This window comes from Chiloscyllium punctatum, chromosome 36 (assembly GCF_047496795.1).
Source record: "Chiloscyllium punctatum isolate Juve2018m chromosome 36, sChiPun1.3, whole genome shotgun sequence".
In the NCBI taxonomy this organism is placed as follows: Eukaryota; Metazoa; Chordata; class Chondrichthyes; order Orectolobiformes; family Hemiscylliidae; genus Chiloscyllium; species Chiloscyllium punctatum.
This window is the reverse complement of record NC_092774.1, coordinates 40,074,424-40,085,889: the sequence shown is the minus strand read 5'-3', so window position 1 is coordinate 40,085,889 and position 11,466 is coordinate 40,074,424.

Below are 11,466 nucleotides of genomic sequence, written 5' to 3'. Positions count from 1 at the left end.
AAGAAAAGTGAACGAATTGACTGAAGAAAATAAGTGTGATCTGAGACTCCTTACAGAGACGTGGTTTTAGGATGACAAGGATTGGATACTGAATATTAAAGGTACGTGACATTCAAATCAAATGGGAAGTTCGGTAATGGTGGAAGGTTGGCAATGCAAATCAAAGCACTGATAACATGGTAGTCTGGTGTCATCTTGGATTTCAGGTCCTGATTTCTCTGTCCTCTGTTGGTCTCCCCGGTCCCACAGAGCTAGGTGTTGTCTGTTCTAAGTTCTGCTGGATTTCTATTGAAGCTTTGACACGCCCCGCCCACCACCCTGCCCGCCCAACCGCACCACCCCTCCCCCCACCACCCCGCCCCGGCCTTTTACACCTTACCGAACTGCCTTCAGCTTTCCAACACCCAATTCTAAATACTTGGGACTCTTGCACAACTAAATAATGAGAAGTTCAAATCTATTATGTCCAAATCACACTGCAAACACCACTCTCCAGCACCACTTCCATCTATCCTCATTCCAAAACGTGTGAGGCTGAAGTATCTGCTTGAAAGCTTGGTAAATGCTTTACCTCTCAGATGAGTTACCAGCTGCATGTCCACACTTTCATTGGGATCACCTCTTCAAATCTCAGGAATAATTTCTGATCCTGCCCCACCTCAGTTCATCTGCTTCTGAAAATTACACTATGCCTTTGTCACCTCTTGAGTTTGATTCTTCTGTCACGCACCTGAAGGCCTGAAACATTCTACTCCCCATAAATCTGAGATCATCCAAATCGCTAAACAAGAAACAAATAACTGTGGATGCTGGAAATCAGAAACAGAAACAAAAACAAAAATTGCTGGAGAACCTCAGTAGGTCTGGTACCATCAATGGACAGACAGTACAGTCAACATTTCAGGTTCAGTGACCTCCTTTCGTTCCAGATCACGGCTGCTTCTCGCCTTCCTCACACCAAGTTCATTTAATCTATGATTGCTATGCCTGCTGACGCACACAGGTTCCTGGTGATGCAGCAGATCCATTATAAAATGTCAATCTTTGCTCATAGTCTTGTCCCTCGCTATCTCTATCATCTTCTCCAGCTCTAAACCTCTGAACTCAAGGAGCTCAGTAAATGCCCAACATTCTCATTCAAACTGACATCGAACTCCAGGGTTTCCAGATGAAGGGATTTTGCCCGAAACATCGATTCTCCTGCTCCTCGGATGCTGCCTGACCTGCTGTGCTTTTCCAGCACCACACTCTAGAATCCAACTCCAAGGGTCTGAAGTCTGGAACTCAGAATAGCACAATTAGATATAGCAAATAGATACTAAAGACGTTCAGGTCCCATGTATGAGTAAGATTGAGGAGTGCAGCTAAACAGTCGCAGTAAACTACAAACCACCAAAATTATCATGTGAATCAGACAGAGATCAGAAAGACTCACCACATGACTCCAATCAAACATTCAAACATTACTCGAGGAAAAGCCTGGAAACGCCCCCCGCCCATGAGGGTGGCGCAGTGGCTCGGGCGGTGGTTCCCGCCTCGGGCAACTGTCTGTGTGGAGTTGGCACATTCTCCCCGTGTCTGCGTGGGTTTGCTCCGGGTGCTCCGGTTTCCTCCCACAATCTGGATTAGCCAGGGGTAAATGTAGGGGAATGGGTCTGGGTGAGTTGTTCTTCGTAGGGTTTGGTGTTGGGCCGAATAGCCTGTTTCCACGCTGTAGGTAATCTGATCTAATCTGTGAGAGGAGTTTCTCGGAACCATCACTGTCAGTGTTGGACAGAAATTGACATCATTCTCCCTTCCGGCTTCCGGACCATCAGTGCGCATGTTCCCAACTCCAGCCCATGTGCCTTTAAGCGCACATTGCGCATGCTCGTGGGACTCCTGCATGGAGAATGGGGAGCGATCACATTCGCATGCCATGTTGGGTAAAATTTATGCCATGGAAGACCGTGATTTTACATTAGACAGAGCGATTATAGATTGGTCGCTGAAAAAAGTTCAAAATTAAATATGGACATTTTCTGAAAGGTAGCTAGATTCAAGGAAGGGTTTTATAGACTGGAATCTAATCAAGAGATGGGGTTTGTTAACTGACAGAATAACACAATCAGAAGTGAGCTACAGATGGAAACTTGATCGAGGGAATCAGGATGATTACATCCGGTATAACAGAAAACTGAGTGTGTAATGCAGGCTATAATCTAATTGAGGGGTTCGGGATAGTTTGTATATAGAATAACATACTCGGGAATGAATTACAGACTGGAACCTAATTAAGAGGATCGTTGTGATTTATATAGAGAATAACGTACGCAGTAGTAAATTACATCCTGGAATCTAATCAAAGCACCTTGATGCCACACTGGGTCGAATGCAGCCTCGAGGTCAATCTCATCTCACCTCTAGGATTAAGCTTTTTTGTCCATGTTTTAACCAAAGGCTAGAATGAGGTCAGTACCTGAGTGAGACTGGTGGTATTGAGAGGATGTTATTCGATATGTTACATAGCTTTATCGATAATCGAGAGTATACTGATAGGACGATAAATCCTGAGTTGGAGATGTACTGCTACTTTGTGCACAGGCAGTCTGCCAAATTTCTAGATTGTTGGGTCGATGCCAATGTTGTAACTGCACCGAAGAGCTGAGAAAGCTGAATGCAGTTTGTATTACACTCGGAGCAAGTGAATGATCTCTCCCTCGTGTGAACTCATTGATGTGTCGGCAGAAGTGAATTCTTTTACACACTCTCACCAGAATGAATGTGTTGATGTATCAGCGGGTTGTGGGGCTATCCGAATCCCTTTACAAACTCTGAGCAAGTAAATAATTTAGCTCCAGTGTCAACTCGCTGATGTTGCAACAAGTTTGATGTCTGGCAAATTCCTTCCCACATACAGGGCACATAAACAGCCTGTCCCCAGTGTGAACTCGTTGGTGCACAGGGAGGTTGACTGACTGTGTGAAACACTTTCCACAGGAGGTTCAGCTAAACGGTATCTCCTCAGTGTGATAAGCAAATTTTTCTGGAAGCTGGAATACACTGTGAATCCCTTTCCACATGTAGAGCAAAAGCTAATTTGCAGTGGGACTGTATCAATCAATTTCCAGCTCGACAGGGTAACTCCAATCCCTTCCCATAGTCTCCACATTTACATGGTTGCATCATGGTGTTGGAGTCTTCGTGTTCGTCCAGGACAAATGATCAATGCAATGTGATGAAGTCGAAAGCATGTATTGTCAGTTTAAGATAGAGAGTGCTTTTCTCAACTTAAAGTACAGCCACAGCTGCGAGCAAAAGGTCGGGCTGCTTCAAATGTAGCAATTGGCTGTTAAATGGATACCTGTGTTCTGTTTGATGTTTTTACAATAATTCAAATTTAATTAATTTCAGCTCTGCCTAGGATACCAGAAGGCAATGAGATTTTGAATTTTATTGTTTTGATCTCTGGAAATCAATCAAATAAGAATTTAATGTGTCCTATGTGGGATATAAACCGGCATTTTGAAAGTTAGTGGGAGAGCAACTTCCGATCTAATACCTTGCTCTCAGAGAAATTCAAAACACTCTCCATCAAAGGTACCTTTTCACGCGAAACATAAAGTAAAAAGAAGAGCACCCAGGAAGCTCAGCAGCTAGAAAGGTGAAAACATCAATGAAGAGGAGACTGTGTGGCCTTGAGATTATATAACGTTTGTAAAGTTTAATAAATATGTTATTACAATAGCATATTAAGTCGTGTCAAGTTGGGGTCAGATAGTAAGTAGTTAAAGAAAGGGGGTGTTGGATTTGTGAATAGGTTTTGTTTAGTGTTCATTATTAGAAAAATATTTTCTTTAAATAGTGGAATTTAGGAATTCTGTCACTCACATTTTGACAGATTATGAGGCAAGGTGAGTTTTTCTGGGCGCTTAGTTTAATTAACAGGGTTTGATCTCCATGACGTAACAATAAGTATTATTCTTATTCACACACGGACTTATGGGTTATGATTCTTCTTTTCCTATGTAAATCTTCACCCCAAAATCCTGTGAGGGAGTTTTACAGAAGTTATTCCTGTCAGTTCATGTTGGAAATTCTGAATAGATACTTCTGGTTTCCCTGAAACATTGTGTCCTCCTGTTGACAAAAGCTGGAAATTCCTGTCTGAGAAAACAGTGGTTTTGTCTCAATGTAACTGGTCTACTCCAAACCAATCCTGGTTAATGTTCTGTGAGAGGTGTTCAAATCTCATCAGGCCAGTTAGGGGTGTTACGTTAAGTCATTAAAAATCTGGAATGTCAATTATTGTAAGATACCATTGGGCTCACATTTCTCCGGTTTGACCGATATGTGACTCCATTGTGGTTGACTCTTCACCGTCCTCCAGTCAACGAGGGATGGACAATAAACACACGCCGGCTCAGAGATGAACACATATCTCTTTTATGCTTCACCTCTTGTTTGACTGACCGCATGTCCTGCCCAATAGAAAGTGGGGCAGCTCGGGACGACATTCTGGAATTGGCGGGACACCGAGCCAATCAGAATGAACAAAAGGCAGCGCCAAGTGGTTTATGGAGCATGCGCAGTGCGGGTGTCTGAGCTGGTGGAGTCGAAAAGTGAGAGACAGAGCTGGAGGGAGGAAATGTATGGGTTTAGGTCAACCTGCTGGGAAGTGTTTGTATTCAAGTTAGTACTGAGCTCTGGGAAATTCCTTTACACGGGGTTAGAGTGGGTAAGCCATGGGGAATGCAGGGATATGGGGTGAGTCTGTGTGGGATGGTCTTCAGAGGATGGGTGTGGATTCAAACAGCCTGCTTGCACACTATAAGGTTTTTTATGATTCTTAACTCCTTTTAGTATCTTAAACAGTACGATTTCTCAATCTCTGATTTTTCCTGATTTAAGTTTGTTTCACAGAGTATCACAGAGACACATTTGTCAGCGTGAATTCTAAGCAAATATCTTATCAGCATCTTAGAGTGAGTCAATTCATCAGGATTTGAAAACCATTAGATTGTCAATGTTTGTCTGTGGGAAACGTTTGCAAACATCGGTGTATCCAGTGACAAATGGACAAGTCCTGCACCAGTCCCACAGATTGAAAAGCATCCCACCATTCACAGCAGGGAGAGATTGTATCGCCACAGTGGCTCAATCCCAGCCTCAGCCGACTGTATCTGTGAAGTTTGCACATTCTCCCTGGGTCTGCGTCAGCTCCATCTGGGTACTCCGGTTTCTTCTCCCAATTCAAAGATGGGCAGGTTAGGTGAATTCACCATGTAAAATTGCTCACTGTTTTCAGGGATGTGTAGGTTAGGTGTATTAGTCAAGAGTAAATGTTCAATAATGGGGTAGGAGAATGGGTCTGGATGTCTTTATCCCCAGAGGGTTGGTGTGGACTTGTGGACTGTAGGGATTCTATAAGTCTATTAACCCTGACCTGTGTCTAAGTGAGGAATCAGCTGATCATCCAATATGGAGAGACATGATCTACACCACAGAAACCATGGAAATGTGCAAACTGTGGGAAGGGATACACATGTCTATACATGCTGGAAATTCATTGATGCAGTCACACTGGAGATAAGTCATTCATCTACTGTTTGTGGGAAGGGATTCAATCAATCACCCGTCCTTGAGAAACAAGAATGCACTCAGTGGGGAGAGGCCATTCATCTGCCCTGAGTGTAACAAGGCATTCTCTGTTATCAGCCTCTAGACACACCAACTGGTAAACACTGAGAGACCTTTGAAATGCTCACATTGAGAAAAAAAGCTTTAAACACAGACATGAAATGCTGATACATGAGTCCGTTCACACTGGGGAGAGACCATTCCCCTCTCTGTATGTGGGGAGCAATTTGTCCATTCAAAAAAACCTTCTGAAACCCCAACGAATACACACTGGTGAGAAGCTGTTACCTGCTGCTTTTCTGGGAAAGGATTTACTCAGTCATCCCACCTTCTGAGTTCACACCTGACTGCTGTGTGCTGCTGCTGCTGTTCTCAATTAAATTCTGATGGATCTCAACCCCCCCAAGGACACAGATGCAGTGGAACAGGGAAATGTGGCACTTGTGATGTCACATGGGTAGGCCAGCAGAAGGCGGCATTGTGTTACTGTACTTCTCAGAGAGAGAGAAACTCTGACTTTGAAAGAATGAATTATAAACGTGATGAATCAAAGTTTGTCCCATTGCAGGCAGGACTGGGCACACACCAACACTCACAGGCACAAAATCAGATTCACAGACAGGTAGACAGAAATTTTCAGTCACACGCTTCTGGGACAACGTGTGCCACTGCAGACAGTTTGTCATTCATACACAGACAGACACACTCAAACTTCCCTCCGACATAATCTGTGTCCCATTGCTTGCAGAGATAGTCACATCAACAGAGAAAAACAGACATTAACACAGAGATGGAAGCGCAATACAGTCAGAGTGAGACACAGAATCACTGACTTTTACAAACATGTCCAGAGATATACTCAGACAATGTTGTCTTTAGCTGTGTGAAAATCCTTGTTTCCTTGTGAAATAAATTTGTGTCCTTTGGGTGCAGAATTCTGTGTTCTGTTGTCTAAATGAAAGTGTGTTGTGGCTGCTGCTGGTTTGAAACTGCAGCTTTGTCTCTGTGTGGATTTTAAGTCTGTAATCTGTGTGTGAGGTGAGGAGGTGGGGGAAGGAGGAGAGGGACAGACAGACAGATAGTTTGGACTAAACTATTGAGCTGCTGCTTTCTCTCACACCACCCCCGATTCCTCTCAACTCACAACTTGTAATGCTCCATCTCTGGGGGAGGTATAATCTCGGTAGAAGAGCTGCGTTTTGGGCACAGAAGGATCTTTAAGTCATAGACCTGAAGGTATTTAAAGCAGGTCCTGTCAGCCATAGTTCCCTCTGCCATGTGGATGGAGCAGGAGGTGAGTATCAAAGGGTTTGTGTGTGTGTGTGTTTGTGTATGAGTGTGTGTACTGTTAGAGTCTCAGTGTCAGTTTTGATAGATTAACCACCGTCCATCACCCCAACACCGTCCCTGAACCAGCCAGACTGACGTAGATTCTAGGAGCAGGGCCTGTCTCTCATGGATGAGAGGGAGTGTATGAAACCACAGAGAAAGCTGGGACCCACTGGAATTGTATCCCTTCCTCAGTCTCTCTATGTTCTTCCTTAACTTCTGATTTTCTGACTTTTCTCCCTTTTCTCGCTCACTCTGTGTCTCTCTTTCTTCTTGTCTTCCACTCCCATCCGTCTGTCCTAGAACATAGAACATAGAAAGATACAGCGCAGTACAGGCCCTTCAGCCCTCGATGTTGCGCCGACCGAAGCCTACCTAACCTACACTAGCCCAATAACCTCCATATGCTTGTCCAATGCCCGCTTAAATGACCATAAAGAGGGAGAGTCCACCACTGCTACTGGCAGGGCATTCCATGAACTCACAACCCGCTGGGTAAAAAATCTACCCCTAACATCTGTCCGATACCTACCACCCCTAAACTTAAAGCTGTGTCCCCTAGTAACAGCTGACTCCATACACGGAAAAAGGTTCTCACTGTCAACCCTATCTAAACCCCTAATCATCTTGTACACCTCTATCAAATCTCCCCTAAACCTTCTTTTCTCCAATGAGAAAAGCCCCAAGTGCCTCAGCCTTTCCTCATACGATCTTCCTACCATGCCAGGCAACATCCTGGTAAACCTCCTCTGCACTCGTTCCAATGCCTCCACATCCTTCCTGTAGTATGGCGACCAAAACTGCACACAATACTCCAGATGAGGCCGCACCAGAGTCTTATACAACTGCAACATGACCTCAGGACTCTGGAACTCAATTCCTCTACCAATAAAGCCCAGTACACCATATGCCTTCTTCACAGCACTATTTACCTGGGTGGCAACTTTCAAAGATCTGTGTACATGGACACCAAGATCCCTCTGCTCATCCACACCACCAAGTAGTCTACCATTAGCCCAGTAATCCATCTTCTTGTTACTCCTACCAAAGTGAATGACTTCACACTTAGCTACATTGAATTCCATTTGCCACCTTACTGCCCAGCTCTGCAACTTATCTATATCGTGCTGTAACCTGCCACATCCTTCTTCGCTGTCCACAGCTCCACCGACTTTCGTGTCATCCGCAAACTTGCTCACCCAGCCTTCAAGCCCCTCCTCCAGGTCATTTATAAAAATGACAAACAGCAATAGTCCCAAAACAGATACTTGTGTAACACTGCTAGTAACTGCGCTCCAAGATGAACCTATACCATCAACTACTACCCTCTGTCTCCTTCCAGCCAGCCAATTCCTAATCCAAACCTCTAATGCACCCTCAATGACATACCTCCGTAGTTTTTGCATTAGCCTGCCATGGGGTACCTTATCGAACGCCTTGAACAGGGTGACCTCACCTTTTCTATTTCTAACCTCTGCCCACACTACCTCAGATGGCAAGTCTTCCTCCATCACCCTTTCTACTGCTGTAATACTATCCTTGACAAGCAATGCCACACCTCCCCCTCTTTTACCCCCATCTCTGACCCTACTAAAACATTTAAACCCTGGAAACTGCAACAGACATTCCTGTCCCTGTTCTACCCACGTCTCTGTAATGGCCACAACATCGAAGTCCCAGGTACCAACCCATGCTGCAAGCTCACCTATTTCTTATACTTCTGGCATTGAAGTATACACACTTCAAGCCACCTTCCTGTTTACAGGCACCCTCCTTCGAGATCGATGCCATGTTCCTAACCTCCCTACACTCAAGGTCCTGTACCCTAAAGCTACAGTCCAGGTTCCCATGCCCCTGCAGAGTTAGTTTAAACCCTCCCAAAGAGCACTAGCAAACCTCCCCCCAAGGATAAGTATATATGTCCTATGGGTTCAGGACCATAATTGTTTGAAGTTTGTGTCACCTACTGACCCTGATCACTCCCTGTACGAAAATGTTCTTATTAATGTCACTTTTACTTCTTTTCCTCGTGATTTTAAAACTCTGCTGAATCGTTGTCGATCCTTTCAGGCGTGGGAGCATTTGCACTACATTAGTCCTGTGTCTAGACCCTCATGACTTGAAAAACGTCAATCAGGCCAGCTTCCAACCGACTGTTCTCCAAGGAGAACTGTCCCACCTTTCCAATCTACCTTCATTGCTGAAAATCCTCATACACGGCACCATGAACGTCAACCTGTTCAGTGCTGTCTGCAATCACTTCACTTCCCTGCTTCCTGAAATTTCTCGCTCACAATTGAGCAATAATGCAGCTGGAGGATTCATTCAGAGTCGGACTGCGCGGGCGAACGAGGTGCAATGCTTGTTTTCACTTTGAGCAAGTGTTTCTTTTTACCATGTTCGCTGTTATGGGAGCTCGGCCCCTCAGGCAGTCCGATCACGTTGAATAAATGTGCTTTTTGAGAAAATTGCGCCGGCGTTTCTGCACAAGGCAACTTAAGAAATGAGAGCTCGTCCGGGATATGAACCCAGGATCTCTCGCAAGTCTACCCAACTGAAAGCCCGAAGCGAGAATCATACCGCTAGACCAACGAGCCACAGGCCCCACCTGGGGTGCGCTGCCCTGACCCCGGACGCTCCAAGCGCCCTCCCCTGAAGCAGCTGAGACTTGCTCAATGTGAAATACGTTTGAGTTGCTCCAAGAATCGCAAACAGCAAAGAGATTCCACAACATTTGCTTCTCATTCCGTCTCCCTGCGCCCAGGACACTGCTGTTTGTCCCGTTCCCAGTTACTGGACTCTCTCCACTGGCGGATAATTAAACCATTTTGTTTCTACTTGCAAACTGTTCTGGGGGAGGGCAGAGCCCATTCGCTTTTCTGCTTTCTCTTCATCATTTCGGATGGGAGACGTCAGTTCCACTAATGCGTAGGAAATTGGCAAGTTTTAACGACATTACAAAGGTCTGTAATCAAAGAGACAGAAAGATGCTGTGCTGGTGGGACAGAGAGAAATGGACACTGGAAACTGTTCCCTCAGGTAAATTCATATGAGTGTATTTGTGTGCAGCTTGCTCGGTGTTCAGAATTCCGTCTTCACACTGCAATCCTGCAGAAAGACTTTTCTAACACGGGCGTCTGTTTCTTTGCTGCGAACGGGCAGCAGTGAACATCTGAGCCCCAACTGTCCCAGATGAAGTTAAAAATGAGCCATTGTTTCTCCCTCAGCCGCTCTGTCCCAGAGACAGGGAGAGGGACGGCATCAACGCGTGACGTCATTCCGCCGCAGCCTGAAGCCGTTCAGTCCATCATTTCCATGTGACTCTCTGTCACTTGTATCTCTCCGAGATGATTCCCAATCGGTGATATGTGTCCTCATCATGGGAACTGTGTCTGTGTGGTGATGCTGCTTTCGAAATGCTGATCGCCCTGTCATTCACGTCTGAACCGGAGTGGGGAATTATTGCAGGGAATGAATAAGACCGCAAATACTGTGGCTTTGTGGCTCAGTGGTTAACACTGCTGTCTCATAACGGTACCTGAATTCGATCCTACCCTTGTGTGGTTTGTTTGTGTGGAGTTTGTTCAATCTCCCAAATGTCTGCGTGGGTTTCCTGCGGTGCTCCGGTTTCCTTCCACAGTCGAAAGATGTGCAGGTTAGGTGGACTGACCATGCTAAACTGCCCCATAGTGCCCAGAGGTCGGTAGGTTGGGGGCATCAGTCAGAAGTAAATGTCGGGTCTGGGTGGGTTACTCTTCGGAGGGTTGATAAGGACTTGTTGAGCAGGAGGGCCTGTTTCCACACTGCAGGGATTCGAATTCGAATTGTTTCAACTTCACCAGCTCATTCCCATTTCAGAGAAGAGGTGTTAGGATTCAGTTCAGAACAGACTGGCGGGAAACAACTCAAATCTCCACAAGCACTTCTCCTCAATTGTGTAAATTGGGCCCGTGTTTAGTGACATATTCAGCTCAGATGCTCGAAGATTTGGGAAGCAGAGACAAAGGCAAGATATAGAACAGAATCCCGTTACAAAGGGAAGCAATAGCAGACGACAGTTTCGATCGAGGGACATGAACCCAGCACCCTCCCGCTGCGCCACTCTACTTTCCCGCACCGAGTGTTTTCCATAGATCCCTTCACCCTTTCGTCTGGCGTGTGACAGGCAAGTTCGAGACTGGTGTCAAAGATCTCCACTGCTGTCGTGTTATATGGTGTTTCGCAGACGTATGGAGGCTGTGTGAATGTGAACTGTTTTCTAAATTCCCATATTCTGTTGATCGAACTGTGATTTAACTCTGAATCATAACATATGTCACAGCGTAGACGGAGGCCATGCGGCCCACCTTCGCTCTGCTGGTTCTACACCGTAAGTAAATGTGTGTCTCAATTCGTATCATTCTCTTGCCTTTTCCGTGTAAATCTGCGCATCTGAACATGACCACAAGCATTGCCCTCCTCAACAGAGAACAGGAGAAGACCACGCAGACCTCCACGAGTGTGTCACCTCAACTGTGC